The sequence below is a fragment of the Papio anubis genome, chromosome 9, assembly GCF_008728515.1.
Source record: "Papio anubis isolate 15944 chromosome 9, Panubis1.0, whole genome shotgun sequence".
NCBI classification, from domain to species: domain Eukaryota; kingdom Metazoa; phylum Chordata; class Mammalia; order Primates; family Cercopithecidae; genus Papio; species Papio anubis.
In genome coordinates this window covers 63,623,418-63,641,150 of record NC_044984.1, presented here as the reverse complement: position 1 = coordinate 63,641,150, position 17,733 = coordinate 63,623,418, and the positions used below count along the sequence as shown (strand labels likewise).

Sequence of the window (17,733 nt, the reverse complement as noted above, 5' to 3'; positions counted from 1 at the left end):
ATGCTGATAGGAAAGAACTCACTATTGCCAGATTGTTAATTGTTTTCTGTTTGTTGTGTAGCTTTTTGCCCCTCTTTCTTCCCTTGCTGTCTCCTTTTGTGTTTTGTTGATTTTTTTGTAGTGACATATTCTGATTTCCTTCTCATTTCCCTTTGTGTATATTCTGTAGATATTTTCTTTGTGGTTACCATTGCAATTACATAAAACATCTTAACATTGTAACATTCTGTTGTATGCTGCTAATAACTTACCTTCATTCATGTGTAAAAACTCTGCTCCTTTACATCCTGCCCCTCTTCATGTTATTAATAACACACATTTTCTCTTTTTATAATTAGTATCCAGTAATATACCTACATAATTACTTCTAATTTTTTAAAATTCAATTTTATTTTATTTCAAGACAGGGTCTCATATCATTCAGGCTGGAGTGCAGTGATGTGATCATGACTCACTGCAGCCTCAACCTCTTGGGCTCAAGCAATCCTTTTGCCTCACTTACCCAAGTAGCTAGGACTACAGGCATGCACCACCATGCCTGGCTCCTTTTTTTTTTTTTTTTTTTTTTTTTGGAGAGAGATTAGGTCTTGCTATGTTGCCCATGAAGGAAGAGCAAATATAAATTGATAAGAAAAAAAACAAAAAACAACCACCCTATGAAAAAATGAGTAACAAACAGACACATGACTCAAAAAAGGAAATGCATATGGATTTTAAGCATAGAAAAAGTTGCTAGGCCTGCCCAGCACTGCGCGCCCCATGTCAGAGTCCCAGCCCCCTTCGCCTGTGTCCATCATTCCATGCAGAAGCACCACCAGCATGTCTGACAAACTGCCCGACACAGTCACTGACATCAGCCTGGACGCCTGGGGACACAAGGCCCTGGACATTGTGGAGGCTGATGTGGTGGGCCTGATGTACATGAGGGAGTTGTTCCTGGCTCCAAGCCACTGAAAGGCACTCACATCACTAGCTGCCTGAAAATGACAATGGAGACCATTGTCCTCATTGAAACCCTCATTACCTCAAGTGCTGAGATGCAGTGGTCCACCTGCAACATCTTCTCCACCTAGAACCATGTGGCAGCTGCCATAGCCAAGGCTGGCATTCCAGTGTGCACCTGGAAGGGTGAAAGAGATAAGTACCTGTGGTGCATCGAGCAGGTACTGTATTTCAAAGATAGGCCCCTCAACATGATTCTGGATGATGCTGGTGGCCTCAACCAACCTCATTTACACCAGGTACCCACAGCTTCTGTCAGTCAGCTGAGGCATCTTTGAGGAGACCATGACTGGGTCCACAGGATGATGGCCAGCGGGATCATGAGGATGCCCACCATCAATGTCAGTGACTCCATCAAGAAGAGCAGGTTTGAAAACCTCTATGTCTGCCAGCAGTCCCACATGGATAATATCAAGTGGGCCACAGATGTGATGATTGCTGGCAAGGTAGCTGCGGTGGTGGTCTGTGGTGATGTGGGCAATGGTTGTGTCCAGGCCCTGAAAGGTTTTGGGGCTTGCATAATCATCACCAAAATCGACCCACTCAACACACTGCAGGCTGCTACTGAGGGCTATGAGGTGACTACCATGGAGGAGGCCTGCCAGGATGGCAACATCTTTGACACCACCAGACTTTTTCAATATCATCCTTGGCCAGCACATTGAGCAGATGAAGGATGTTGTCAGTGAATAACATTAGACCCTTTGACATGGAGATCAATGTCAAGTAGCTCAATGAGAATGCTGTGGAGAAGGTGAACATCCAGCCCCAGCTGGATGAGGCAATGACTGAAGCCCGCCTGTGCAAGCTGAACATGAAGCTGACCAAGCTGACCACGAAGCAGGCCCAGTACCTGGGCATGACCCATGATGGCCCTTCAAGCCTGATCACTACTACTGCTTAAAGGCAGGCCTGCCCTTCACCTTCCAGTTGCTGTCCTTACCCAGGCCCCAGCTTTCCTCCCCAAGAGCAAATGACACCAACCTTGAGATGTGTTTGCCAGTGTCCCCCATTGACTCCCTAAGGTTGATTCCTCAGATTTTGACCTCTACTGCATCCCTCATATGGTTCCAAGTGTGACAGGGGAAGCTGAGAGGCACCTCCTCAAACCCTGGTCATGATGGGGGTATGAAGGAGACATCCATTGGGAACCAGCTCAGTGGTCTTGGAACTGCTAAGTCAGTCCTTCCTTAGCCTGAAGTTGGCAGTGGGGTCACAAAGCCAATGTACTTTACCATCCAGTGCTTCACTTGGCCTACAGACTTATGCCCATGGTGCTTGGTTTATAGGTTCACTGGTTCTTCAGCCCATGACAGGTGAGAGAGAGCTATATATATTGAAGGGCAAGGGAGAACTGAAGGGCAAGGAAGAACTGTTCCTGAGAGCCTGGCTTAGTGCTGGGCCTTCCCTTAAACCTCCTTACAATGAGGTTGGTACTTTTAGTCCCCATTTTACAGGGGTTAGAATAGTTAAGTGACAACCAAGAAAGGACAGGGAAGTGACAGCTTGAGGTTGAGAGAGGCCAGAAAAACATAAAAGCAGGCATAGACCTGCCACCATTTTGTAGCAAGAATGGTTCTTATCACAACTCTCAGTCAAAAAGAGAGTAATTTGGTTTATAATGTCTATGTAGTGTTTGTAATATTAAAATAAAGCAGGAGTTTGGTAAATAAAAATTTGGGTGCCTAAAAGGAAAAAAAGGATGCTTAATGACATTCATAATACAAGAAATGTGAATTAAACTGTAATCTGATGCTACTTTTGGTCTATTACATTGGCAAAAATCAAAAGGCTTGGCAAAATCCTATGTTAGCAAGGATATAGAGAAACAGACACTTTCATACATTGCTGGTGGAAGAATGTTCAGTCTCCTCAAGATCATGTTGGCTATGTTGTTATCTGTCAAAACTACACATTTCCTCAGCCAATTCATTTCTAGCATTTTGTCCACTACAGTTTCACATGTGTAAAATGACATGCATAAGGTTCTGCTTCAGCATCATTTATTACAGGAAAACATTGGAAAAAACCTACATGCACTGAAGAGCAAACTGATTACATAAATTATGTCACACATATATACAATGAGATAATATGTAGTCATACACAAAATTAAGGAAGTTAATTATATACAGATATAGTATGTTTGCAATATATATTTAAACATTAAAAAGCAAGGTACAGGGCTGGGTGCAGTGATTCATGTGTGTAATCCTAGCACTTTGGAAGGTCAAGGTGGGCGAATCACTTGAGCCCAGGAGTTTGAGACCCTCCTGGGAAACATGGTGAAACCCCATCTGTACAAAAAAATACAAAAATGAGCCGGTCGTGGTGCCCCATGCCTGTGGTCCCAGTTACTTGAGGCTGAGGCTGGGAGATCACTTGAGCTGGGAAGTGGAGGTTGCAGTGAACCAAGATCGTGCCACTACACTCCAGCCTGCATGACAGAGCGAGGCCCTGTGTCAAAAACAAAACAAAACAAACAAAAAAACCCACCAAAATTACTCAATTCTGATATTTGTACTCATCAGTACAAGTACTGATACAGGCTACCACAAGCATAAACCTTGAAAAAAGTATGCTAAGTCAAAGAAGTCAGTCACAAGAGACCACATATTGTACGATTCCATTCTTGTAAAATGCGCAAAATAGGGAAATTATTATAGAGACAGAAGATAGATTAGTGGTTGTCTAGGTCTGTGTGGGAGGAGTGTTAGAGGATAGGTGGGTAATAGCTAAAGGGTACATGGTTTTTCTTTTTTTTTCCTTTTTTTATTGTGGTAAAATATACAAAACATAAAATTTACCATCTTAACATATTGTACAATACCACGGCATTAAATACATTCATAATGTTGTGCATCCATCACGACCATCCATCTCCAGAACTCTTTTTATTTTGTAAAACTGAAACTCTACCCATTAAACAATAATTTTCAATTCTTCCCTCCCCATCCCCAGCACCTGGCAACCACCATTCTACTTCCTATGATTTCGACTACTCTAATCGAAATGGAATCATACAGTTATTTGTCTTTTTGAGACTGCCATATCACTAAGCAGAATGTCCTCAAGATTATTCCATGTTGTAACATGTGTCAGATTTTTCCTTCCTTTTTAAGGTTGGATAGTATTCCATTTGATTGTAGATGCTTTACCACATTTTGTGAACCCTTCATCCCTGGATGGACGCTTGGGTTTCTTCCACGTTTTGGCTATTGTGCCTAATGCTATGAATATGGATGTACAAATATAAACATTCTTATTCACTCTATTGACATACATAGATTTTTAAAATGTGACAGATTCATCTATGATCAAATCCTTTTGAAAATCTGGGGCAGGATAAGTACACCAATGGTTCACTATGTTGAATCTCGGTTTACCACTTCACTAATTTCGGCTGTTATCTCTACAATTTTCTTTAATTTTTAAAAAATTTGCTATTCTTTTGATATCTTATTGCAGGAAATGCTTAAATCCGGGAATCAACAAACTTTTTTTGTAAAGGGCCAGATGATAAATATTTTAGGCTTTGTGGTGGTAAATATTTTAGGTTACTTACTCTGCTGTCAGAGTATAAAAACACTCATAGAGAATAAACCTTTATTTACAAAAATTAGCAGGGGGCTGGATTTGGCTTATGGGCCACATTCTGCTGATCCCTGGCTTACATCATTAGATCCCTCATAGATCTGTTTCCATTGTTCATTGTTTCTCTTGGCTTTTATCCATGTTTTGTCTTCTGGTAAATCCAATAATTTTTTATTGAGTGTCAGAATAGCATTTGAAGAACTATAGATAGTTTGAAACTCTGTATGATGTTAATCTTCTCCAGATAACTTACTTCTGCTTTTGGTAGGCAAGTAGAACAATGTCACTAGCAGTTCCTCTTAATTCCCATAAACCAACAGGGATTGAGACAATCTGAAGCTAAATGAGTCTTTTGGGGTTCCAAATGAAAACCTGAGGTGGACACCTTCTCTTAGCAGCCTTCATCTTCAATTTTTGTTCCTTCAGCACCATGCATCTGTTGAAACCCCTATTGAGCTTCTAGACCTCTTGGCCTCCTTCAGAATTGGCAGGAAGAGGTGGCCTCAAATACCAGACTCTTTGGGGTTCTCTCCTTTCCTAGATACTAACCCCACAATTCCTCATGCATTACTTGCTTTCTGAGGCTTCAGGCAGATATATTTTCTCCAGCTTTTCTGGTTGTCTTCAGTGAGAGAGGAAGCCTAAACCATCAATTTTACCATAGCTTGAAACAGAGCTCTCTTTGTGGCAACCATTCTGGGTCAATATTTCCTATTATAGTGCACCTTTTCAATGTATACATTTGAGCCTTCAGTTTGCAAAATTACATTTGGATTTTCTACTAAGAATTTTAATTGTGACTGTTAAATTTCCTTTGCCTACCTTCTTATATTTCTGTAACTCAATGGTGCTCGGCTTACTTTTTTAAAAAGGTTTAAGAACTATTGCTTTTTAAAAAGGGATTTAGGACGCTGAGGTGCGAGGATTACCTGAGGCCAGGAAACGGAAACCAGCCTGGTGAATGTAGTAAGACCCTCCACCTCAAAAACAAAAAATTGACTCACTTTTCTTTCAATACTGTTTTTAGGCCAGGCACGGTGGTTCACACCTGTAATCTAAGCACTTTGGGAGGCTGAGATGGTCAGATCACTTGAGGCCAGGAGTTTGAGACCACCCAGGCTAACATGGCAAAACCCCATCTCTACTAAAAATAGAAAAAAAAATTAGCCAGGCGTGGTGGCACACCTGTAGTGAGCCAAGATGGCTCCACTGCACTCCAGCCTGGGTGATAGAGCGAGACTCCATCTCAAAAAAAAAAAAAAAAATTATTTTCATTTCTATGATGGTTTTCCTTTTTTCTTTTATTTCCTCCCTCCATCTGTCATTTCTTATTTCATCTCCTTCAATTATCTGACCATATATGTTGTATTTTTGCATTGTGTTCTTTTACAACAGCAGTAGGTGTCTCATTGTCTACCGATTTCAATTCATAGTAAAAATGTTTGGCGGCCCCACTATTTACATTTGCAGGGCCTAGGGCAAGAGTAAAAAGGGAACCCCCAGCCACATGTCTAAATGTAAAGGTTATAAATCAAGCTTTGGAGCTATTAAATAAACCACATCCTGCTCTCTTACTTGGGCCAATATACCTTTATGAGATTAAAATATGCAGAGAGATGGTTTTTATATGATTGAAATGCAGTCAATATAAAAGAGAACTAAATTTAATTATTACTGCACATGTCTAGGTGTTCTGTTCATGGATAAGCAATGTTTGCATAAAAAATAAACACATGCATTTCATAAATTATATTTGTTATTTTTTTGCCTTCATTTTAGCACAATCACAATATATCACAACAAATGTTATACTGTTTTCACATAATTTCTGTTGCATTGGCAGAAATCATCTAGATGATTACAAAAGAAACATTTTATTCAAAGTGTACCAAATTTCCACAAAGGGGTAAAAAATGTGTACACTTTGAACACAAAGAGAAGCAATAAAATCAGTAGGGCACTTAGTGGAAAACAACACTGTATTATGCAAAAATCTTTTGCATTTATGTTGAGGCAAAATATGACAGGTTGTCATTTCTGCTTCCTGAAACTTCTGACACTCCAGTCCTCGCTGATCTATGCAGCAGTGCCAGTAGCAGTCAATCCATAAACCCGAATAATAGTTGGGCAGAGTTACCCATTGTTTTAAAGATACTGGGCAAAGGATTTGGAGAAGCATTTCTCTGAGGATCCAATCTCTGAGGATCCAATGGCATTGTTCACAAAAATTTAGAACTATTATTCATGCTGTGCTGACACTGAGCATCAAATCCAAAAGTACAGAGCTGCCTACGTGTTCTTTAATAAATACATGTGCTTGTGATAGATGGGTCCCTCTGAAGTGTGGAACCCAGAGCAGGGGCTCCTTTTTTCTGGGTAGACGGGTGATACTGGTATTTGGTACTTTCCATCTTCTCTATACTGTGTTTTTCTGGTTAATTTTGTCTGATGCCATGTTTGACTGCTCTTTTCACATTTTTTTTCCTCTAGTATCCTTATGTACCAGTGCAATGGCAATATCTCAGATCATATATCCTCATTTGTTCTTTCTAGGAGCTGCTACGATCCCTCCCCAGCCCACTATGCCAACAGTCCATTCACACCACCTGTCAACACTACTTAACTATTTTTACATTTGAGGATCTTCATCTGGTATCCAGTTTTGCTTGGTGTTATGGGTTGAATCGGGTTCCCATGTAAGTAAAAGATATGTTGAAGTTCTAACTCTTAGTACCTCAGAATGTGACCTCATCTCTAATTAGGGTCATTGCAGATGTAATTGGTTAATATGAGGTCATACTGGAATAGAGTAGGCTCCTGATCCAATCTTAATGGTATCCTTATAAGAAGACAGTCAAGGGAGATCAGAGACACACATGGAAAATGCCAAGTTATGACTAAGGCAAAGACTGGAGTTACGCAATTGCAAACAAGGCACACCAAAAATTGCCAGTAAACCACCAAAAGCTGGGAAGAGGTAAGGAAGGACTTCTCTGGAGTTTCCAGAGGAAGCATAGACCTGTTTACACCTTGATTTTGAACTTCTAGGTCCCAGAACTGAAGAGACAATGAGTATCTATTGTTTTGTGGTACTTTGTTATGACCGCGCTAAGAAACTTATACAGTGTGTTTTACCTGTCTCTTGTTGCTTTGGTTCATTTCTACAAGATCAAACTTTGGATCCAAGATGTCATCAAGTTACTAGTGTCAATGATTCGCCACATTTGCAGCATTATGAGATTAGAATTGTCTACATGATTGCCCTAAAAGGAATGGGTTTCTATTCCATCTATTAACCCACAAAAATCCTGAATAAATATATATGAGAAGAATTTTCATATATGGAGGCAACTAAACTTCTCCATAGCATATGACTGCAATATGGAAGGTGTTTGCACTATTGTGAGATCATTTGTGTCCTTGCAAAGTTTTTGCATTCTTAGAAACAGAGGCTACCTGTAAGTAAACATAACCAAGTTGTGCTAAAAGTCCATGATGCCCTCCCAGTCCCATATGGAGACAATGTTTTCCACTGAAGACTCTGGAGGCCTCAACGTATTCACTGTTCCATACCTTTCTTACACTCCCACTACTCCCCACAAGGAGTAGCTCATTGGAGGTGACTATTTTGTAAAAATGTGTACTTCTTGAGGCTTCAACTTTATATAAAGAAAGGCAAGAAGTGGAAGGTGGCCTTCCAAATGTGGCTTGACTGTTCTGAATCTATCATCACGACACTTGGCTTGTGCAAATTCCAAACACCCATTGCTTAATAATAACATTCCCTTCTAGTTACTTTCCCATTTCTCTTTTCAATTTTTAAAAATTGGAGATGAGGTCTTGCTATGTTGCCCAGGCTGGACTTGAACTCCTGAGCTCAAGAAACCCTTCCTCCTCAGCGTCCTGTGTAGCATGGACTACAAGTGCATGACTCCACGGCCAGATTCACAGCTCTTCTTTACAATACACTTATTACTATTATTATTGTAGTAAAAAAGAAAACACATGTTACCTTTACTATCTTAATCATTTTTTACCTAAAATGATTAATTCTGATAGTGTTAAATATATTCAAATTATTGTGCAACAGATCTCTAGAATGTTTCATCTTGCAAAACCGAAATTCTATATCCACAAAACACTAAGCCCTCTTCCCCCACCCACAGCCCTTAAAAACCACCTTTCTACACTGTTTCTGTGATTTCTGACCACTCTAAATACTCCATATGAGTGGAATCATATAGTATTTGTCCTGTTATGAACGCCTTACTTCACTTGACATCATGTCCTTGAGGATAACTCATGTTGTAGCATATGACAGAATTTCTTTTTAAGGGTACATAGTATTATGTTGTATAAATATACCACACTTTCCTTATCCATTCATCTGTTAATGGACATTAGGGTTGCTTCTACCTCTTGGCTATTGTGAATAATGCCATCATAAACATGGGTATGCAAGTATCATTTAGAGACCTTGCTTTCAATTATTTTGCATGTATACCCAGAGGTGAAATTGCTAGATAATATGGTTTTTCTAATTTTTTGAGGAACCTCCATACTGTTTCCCACAGTGGCTGTACATTACCACCATCAATGCATAAGGGTTACAACTTCTCCACATCCTCTCCAACATATATTACTCCTGTTCTTTTGATAGTGGCCATAATGATATGTATGAGGTAATACCTCGTTGTGGTTTTGATTTCCATTTCTTTAATGATTTGTGATATTGAGCATCATTCTGTGCATTTATTGGCTATTTGCATATCACCTCTGGAGAAATGTCTGTTCAGGTCCTTTATCCATTTTTAACTTTTTTTTTTTTTTTTTTTTGGTCGCTGAGTTGTAAGTTCCTTATATATTCTGGATACTAACCCCTTATCAGGTACATGATTTGCAATTATTTTCTCCCATTCTATAGGTTGCCTTTCACTGTTTCCTTTAATGTGCTAAAGCATTTAAGTTTGGTGTAGTTCCATTTATCAATTACTGCTTTTGTTGCCTGTTTTTGGTGTTGTATTCAAGAAATCATTGCCAAATCCAATGTTCTGAAGACTTCCTCCCATAATTTTCTAGTTTTATAGTTTCTAGGAGTTTTATATTTGCAAGTCTTAAGAGTTCAGTCTTTGATCCATCCTTTTAAATTTTTGTATGTGGTACAAGGTAAGGATCCAACATCACGCTTTTGCATCCAGTTTCCCCAACGCCATTTAGTGGAGATACTCCTTTCCCTATTGTGGAAAAGTGTCATAGATACACTGTCAAAGTTCATGTGGCCATATGTACAAACAATTATCTCTGGGCTCTCTAACTTGGTCCATTGGTTTATATATTTATTTTTATGCCATCATCACATCATCTTAATTGCAGTTTTTGTGGTATGTTTTGAAATCATTTAAGTGTAGGCCTTCTACTCAGTCCTTTTTTAAGATTGTTTTGCCTATTTGAGGTCCCTTGAGGATCCATATACAATTTAGAACTTTTTCTATTTTCTGTAAAAAATGAATTGGAATGTTGATAGATATTGCATTGAATCTGTAGATTGCTTTAGGTAGTATGGATATTTTAACAATATTAAGTCTTCCAAGCCATGAGCATGGGCTCTTAATCCACTTATCTGAATCTTCTTTGATTTCTTTACAATGTTTTGTAGTTTTCAGTATACAAGTCTTTCATGTCCTAAGTATTTTATCCTTTTTCATGTTATAGTATATGGTATGTATTTTTAATTTCCTTTTCTGATTGGTCACTGTTAGTGCATAAAAACTCAAATGACTTTTATGTGTTGACTTTGTGTCTTGCAATTTTGCTGAAATTAGTTGTGATTTTGTGGTATCTTTAGAATTCTCTAAATATGAGAGCATACTGTCAGCAAACAGAGGTAGTTTTACCTCTTTTCCAATTTGGATGTCTTATATTTCTTTTTCTTGCCTAATAGCTCTTGCCAGACTTCTCACATTAAATATTGTGGGGAAAAGAAAGATAGATCAACTGTTACTGTGTCTATATAGAAAGAAGTAGACATAAGAGACTCCATTTTGTTCTGTATTTGAGATGCTGTTAATCTGTGACCCTACCCCCAACCTTGTCCTTGCAAGAGACATGTGCTATGGTGACTCAAGGTTTAAAGGATTTTGGGCTGTGCAGGGTGTGCTTTGTTAAATAAGTGCCTGAAGGCAGCTTGCTGGTTAAATGTCATCACCATTCTCTTAATCTCAAGTACCCAGGGATACACACACTGCCAAAGGTCGCAGGGACCTCTGCCTAGGAAAGCTAGGTATTGTCCAAGGTTTCTCCCCATGTGATGGTCTGAAATATGGCCTCGTGGGAAGGGAAAGACCTGATCGTCCCCCAGCCTGACACCCGTGAAGGGTCTGTACTGAGGAGGACTAGTACAAGAGGAAAGAAGGCCTCTTGGCGGTTGTTGGCAGCTGAGATAGAGAAAAGCATCTGTCTCCTGCCCGTCCCTGGGCAATGGAACATCTCGGTATAAAACCCTATTGTATGTTGTTTACTGAGAAAGGAGAAAACCGCCTTAAGGCGAAAGGCGGGACTTGCTAGTGCAATGCTGCTCTTTATGCACTAAAAAGGTTTATGGAGATGTTTGCATATGCATATCAAGGCACAGCATTTTTCCTTAAACTTATTCATGTCACACAGAACTTTATTCATATGTCTTACTGCTGACTTTCTCCCTACAATGATCCTATTATCTTGCCACTTCCTTTTCTTTAAGATGGTAAAGATAATTATCAATAAATACTAAGGGAACTCAGAGACCGGTCCGGCATGGGTCCTCGGTATGCCGAGCGCCAGTCCCCTGGGCCCACTTTTTCTTTCTCTATACTTTGTCTCTGTGTCTCATTTCTTTTCTCAAGTCTCTCGTTCCACCTAACGAGAAACACCCACAGGTGTGGAGAGGCAGGCCACCCCTTCATCTGGTGCCCAACGTGGGTGCTTTTCTCTAAGGTGAAGGTACGCTCGAGCGTGGTCATTGAGGACAAGTTGACGAGAGACTCCCGAGTACATCTACAGTCAGCCTTGTGGTAAGCTTGTGCTCTAGGAAGAACCTAGGGTAATAATGGGGCAAACTAAAAGTAAATATGCCTCTTTATCGCAGCTTTATTAAAATTATCTTTAAAAGAGGGGGAGTTAAAGTCTACCAAAAATCTAATTACATTATTTCAAACAATAGAACAGTTTTGCCCATGGTTTCCAGAACAGGGAACTTTAGATCTAAAAGACTGGGAAAAAATTGGCAAAGAATTAAAACAAGCAAGTAGGGAAGCTAAAATCATTCCACTCACAGTATGGAATGATTGGGTCATTATTAAAGTAGCTTTAGAACCGTTTCAAACAGAAGAAGATAGCGTTTCAGTTTCTGATGTCCCTGAATGCTGTGTAATAGATTGTGAAAAAGAGGCAGGGATAGAATCCCGGAAAGGAACGGAAAGTTCACACTGTAAATGTGTAGCAGAGCCGGTAATGGCTCGGTCAACGCAAAATGTTGACGATAATCAGTTACAGGAAGTGATATATCCTGAAACGTTAAAATTAGAAGAGAGAGGTCCAGAATTAGCAGAGCCATCAGAGTCTAAACCACGATGGCCAACTCCTCTTACAGCAGCTCAGACGCCTGTAACTTTACAACCACAAATGCAGGTTAAACAAGTACAAACTCCAAAAGAAGATCAAATAGAAAAAGATAAGAGTCTCTGTCATGGCAATGCCAATCCAAATACAGTGTCCACAATATCAGCCGGAAGAAAATAAGACCCAGCCGCCAGTAGCCTATCAATACTGGCCGCCAGCCGAACTTCAGTATCGGCAGCCCCCAGAAAATCCGTATGGACAGCCAGGAACATTTCCAGCACCACAGCACAGGGTGCCATATCCTCAGCCGCTCACCATGAGACTTAATCCTACAGCACCGCCTAGTACACAGGGTAGTGTAAGGCAAGAAAACAAGGAGATATTGAAGCATGGCAATTCCCAGTAATATTAGACTCAAGACTACCTGGAGAAGGGGCCCATGAGGGAGAGCCTCCCATAGCTGAACCCAGATACGAGTCCTTTTCTATAAAAATGCTAAAAGAAATGAAAGAGGGAGTAAAACAGTATGGACCCAGCTCTCCTTACATGAGAACATTATTAGATTCCATTGCTCATGGACATAGACTCATTCCTTATGATTGGGGGATTCTGGCAAAATCATCACTCTCACCCTCTCAATCTTTACAATTTAAGACTTGGTGGATTGATGAGGCACAAGAACAGGTCCGAAGAAATAGGACTGCCAATCCTCCAATTAACATAGACGCAGATCAACTATTAGGAATAGGTCAAAATTGGAGCACTGCTAGCCAACAAGTAATAATGCCAAATGAGGCCATTGAGCAAATTAGGGCTATCTGCCTTAGGGCCTGGGAGAAAATCCAAGACCCAGGAACCGCCTGCCCCTCCTTTAATACAATAAGACAAGGCTCTAAAGAGCCCTACCCTGATTTTGTAGCAAGACTTCAAGATGCTGCTCAAAAGTCAATTACCGATGAGAATGCCCGTAAGGTCATAGTGGAGTTGATGGCATATGAAAACGCCAATCCTGATTGTCAATCAGCCATTAAGCCATTAATAGGAAGGGTTCCGGCAGGATCAGATGTAATCTCAGAGTACGTTAAAGCCTGCGATGGAATTGGAGGAGCTATGCATAAAGCTATGCTTATGGCTCAAGCAATCACAGGAGTTGCTTTAGGAGGACAAGTTAGAATATTTGGGGGAAAATGTTACAATTGTGGTCAAATTGGTCATCTAAAAAAGAATTGCCTAGTCTCAGATAAACAAAATGTAACTACTGAAGCTACTACAACAACAGATAAAGAGCCACCTGGCCTATGTCCAAGATGTAAAAAGGGAAAACATTGGGGTCATCAATGTCATTCTAAATTTGATAAAAATGGGCAACCACTGTCGGGAAACGAGAGGAGGGGCCAGCCTCAGGCCTTGCAACCAACTGGGGCATTCCCAATTCAGCCTTTTGTTCCTCAGGGTTTTCAGGAACAACAACCCCCACTGTCACAAGTGTCTCAGGGAATAAGGCACTTATCACAATACAGCAATTATCCCCTGCCACAAGCGGCAGTGCAGCAGTAGATTTATGTACTATACAAGCAGTCTCTCTGCTTCCAGGGGAGCCTCCATGAAAAATCCCCACAGGGGTATACGGCCCATTGCCTGAGGGGACTGTAGGACGAATCTTAGGAAGATCAAGTTTAAATCTAAAGGGAGTTCAAATTCATACTGGTGTGGTTGATTCAGACTATAAAGGCGAAATTCAATTGGTTATTAGTTCCTCAGTTCCTTGGAGTGCCAGTCCAGGAGACAGGATCGCTCAATTACTACTCCTACTTTATATTAAAGTTGGAAACAGTGAGATAAAAAGAACAGGAGGGTTTGGAAACACTGATCCGGCAGGAAAGGCTGCATATTGGGCAAGTCAGGTCTCTGAGAGCAGACCTGTGTGTAAGGCCATTATTCAAGGAAAAGAGTTTGAAGGGTTGGTAGACACTGGAGCAGATGTCTCTGTCATTGCTTTAAATCAGTGGCCAAAAAATTGGCCTGAACAAAAGGCTGTTACGAGACTTGTCGGCGTAGGCACAGCTTCAGAAGTGTATCAAAGTACAATGATTTTACATTGTTTAGGGCCAGATGATCAAGAAAGTACTGTTCAGCCAATGATTACTTCAATTCCTGTTAGTCTATGGGGTCGAGATTTGTTACAACAATGGGGTGTGGAAATCATTATGCCCGCTCCATTATACAGCCTCACGAGTCAAAAAATCATGACTAAGATGGGATATATACCAGGAAAGGGATTAGGAAAAAATGAAAATGGCATTAAAGTCCCAATTGAGACTGAGAAAAATCAAGAAAGAAAAGGAATAGGGTATCCTTTTTAGGGGCGGCCACTGTAGAGCCGCCTAAACCCATTCCATTAACGTGGAAAACAGAAAAACCGGTATGGGTAAATCAGTGGCCGCTACCGAAACAAAAACTGGAGGCTTTACATTTATTAGCAAAGGAACAATTAGAAAAGGGACACATTGAGCCTTCATTCTCGCCCTGAAATTCTCCTGTATTTGTAATTCAGAAAAAATCAGGCAAATGGCATATGTTAATGGACTTAAGAGCCGTAAATGCCGTAATTCAACCCACGGGGCCTCTTCAACCCGGACTGCCCTCTCCGGCCATGATCCCAAAAGACTGGCCTTTAATTATAATTGATCTAAAGGACTGCTTTTTTACCATTCCTCTGGCAGAGCAGGATTGTGAAAAATTTGCCTTTACTATACCAGCCATAAAAAATAAAGAACCAGCCACCAGGTTTCAGTGGAAAGTATTACCTCAGGGAATGCTTAATAGTCCAACTATTTGTCAAACTTTTGTAGGTCAAGTCCTTCAACCAGTTAGAGACAAATTGTTCAGATTGTTATATCGTTCACTATATTCATGCTATTTTATGTGCTGCAGAAACAAGAGACAAATTAATTGACTGTTACACATTTCTGCAAGCAGAGGTTGCCAACGCAGGACTAACAATAGCATCTGATAAGATCCAGACCTCTACTCCTTTTCATTATTTAGGGATGCAGATAGAAAATAGAAAAATTAAGCCACAAAAAATAGAAATAAGAAAAGACACATTAGAAACATTAAATGACTTTCAGAAATTGTTAGGCGATATTAATTGGATTCGGCCAACTCTAGGCATTCCTACTTATGCCATGTCAAATTTGTTCTCTATCCTTAGAGGAGACCCAGACTTAAATAGTAAAAGAATATTAACCCCAGAGGCAACAAAAGAAATTAAATTAGTGGAAGAAAAAATTCAGTCAGCGCAAATAAGTAAAATAGATCCCTTAGCCCCACTCCAACTTTTGATTTTTGCTACTGCACATTCTCCAACAGGCATCATTGTTCAAAATACTGATCTTGTGGAGTGGTCATTCCTTCCTCACGGTACAATTAAGACTTTTACATTGTACTTGGATGAAATAGCTACATTAATTGGTCAGGCAAGATTACAAATAATAAAACTGTGTGGTAATGACCCAGACAAAATAGTTGTTCCCTTAACCAAGGAACAAGTTAGACAAGCCTTTATCAATTCTGGTGCATAGCAGATTGGTCTTGTTGATTTTGTGGGAATTATTGATAATCATTACCCAAAAACAAAAATCTTCCAGTTTTTAAAATTGACTACTTGGATTTTACCTAAAATTACCAGAGATGAACCTCTAGAAAATGCTCCGACAGTATTTACTGATGGTTCCAGCAATGGAAAAGCAGCTTACACAGGGCCAAAAGAGCGAGTAATCAAAACTCAATATCAATCGGCTCAAAGGGCAGAGTTGGTTGCAGTCATTACAGTGTTACAAGATTTTAAGCAACCTGTTAATATTATATCAGATTCTGCATATGTAGTACAGGCTACAAGGGATGTTGAGACAGCTCTAATTAAATATAGCACGGATGATCAGTTAAACCAGCTGTTCAATTTACTACAGCAAACTGTAAGAAAAAGGAATTTTCCGTTTTATATTACTCATATTCAAGCACACACTAATTTACCAGGACCTTTAACTAAAGCAAATGAACAAGCTGACTTACTGGTATCCTCTGCATTCATAAAAGCACAAGAACTTCATGCTTTGACTCATGTAAATGCAGCAGGGTTAAAAAACAAATTTAATGTCACATGGAAACAGGCAAAAGATATAGTACAACATTGCACCCAGTGTCAAGTACTACACCTGCCCACTCAAGAGGCAGGAGTTAATCCCAGAGGTCTGTGTCCTAATGCATTATGGCAAATGGATGTTACACGTGTACCTTCATTTGGAAAATTATCATATGTTCATGTAACAGTTGATACTTATTCACATTTCATATGGGCAACCTGCCAGACAGGAGAAAGTACTTCCCATGTTAAAAAACACTTATTATCTTGCTTTGCTGTAATGGGAGTTCCAGAAAAAACTAAAACTGACAATGGACCAAGATACTGTAGTAAAGCTTTCCAAAAATTCTTAAATCAGGGGAAAATTACACATACAACAGGAATTCCTTATAATTCCCAAGGACAGGCCATAGTTGAAAGAACTAATAGAACACTCAAAACTCAGTTAGTTAAACAAAAAGAAGGGGGAGACAGTAAGGAGTGTACCACTCCTCAGATGCAGCTTAATCTAGCACTCTATACTTTAAATTTTTTAAACATTTATAGAAATCAGACTACGACTTCTGCAGAACAACATCTTACTGGTAAAAAGAACAGTCCACGTGAAGGAAAACTGATCTAGTGGAAAGACAACAAAAATAAGACATGGGAAAAGAGAAGGTGATAACCTGGGGAAGAGGTTTTGCTTGTGTTTCACCAGGAGAAAATCAGCTTCCTGTTTGGATACCCACTAGACATTTGAAGTTCTACAAAGAACCCATCAGAGATGCAAAGAAAAGTGCCTACACGGAGATGGTAGTGTGCCAGACTACTCAAAGAATCCTGCGTCAAAATCGAGAGAACGAACAAGCCTTCGTCGCCATGGCACATTTATATAGATGGAAAGGGAGAGAGGATGTTACGGGAAGTCAGGGACCTTGAACGGAGGGACTGGCTGAAGCCATGGCAGAAAAAAACATAAAATGTAAAGATTTCATGGACATTTATTAGTTCTCCCAAATTAATACGTTTATAACTTCCTATGTCTGTCTTTACTTTAATCTCTTAATCCCATCATCTTTGCAAGCTGAAGAGGATATATGTCACCTCAGCACCCTGTGATGATTGCATTAACTGCACAAATTGATTGTAGAGCATGTGTGTTTGAACAATATGAAATCTGGGCATCTTGAAAAAAGAACAGGATAACAGCGATGTTCAGGGAACAAGGGAGGTAACCTTGAACTGGCTGCCGGTGAGCCGGACGGAACAGAGCCATATTTCTCCTCTTTTTAAAAGCAAATAGGAGAAACATCGCTGAATTCTTTTTCTCAGCAAGGAATATCCCTGAGAAAGAAAATGAGCTCTGAGGGTAGGCCTATAAACGACCTCCTTGGAAGTGTGCCGCCTTTTCCAGT

General features: G+C 39.9%; 1 pseudogene; it reads left to right on the top strand.

The window, feature by feature from the left end:
- The first annotated feature begins 574 nt into the window (after positions 1-574).
- On the top strand, positions 575-2,082 carry LOC101020376 (annotated as a pseudogene).
- The last annotated feature ends 15,651 nt before the right edge of the window (positions 2,083-17,733 follow it).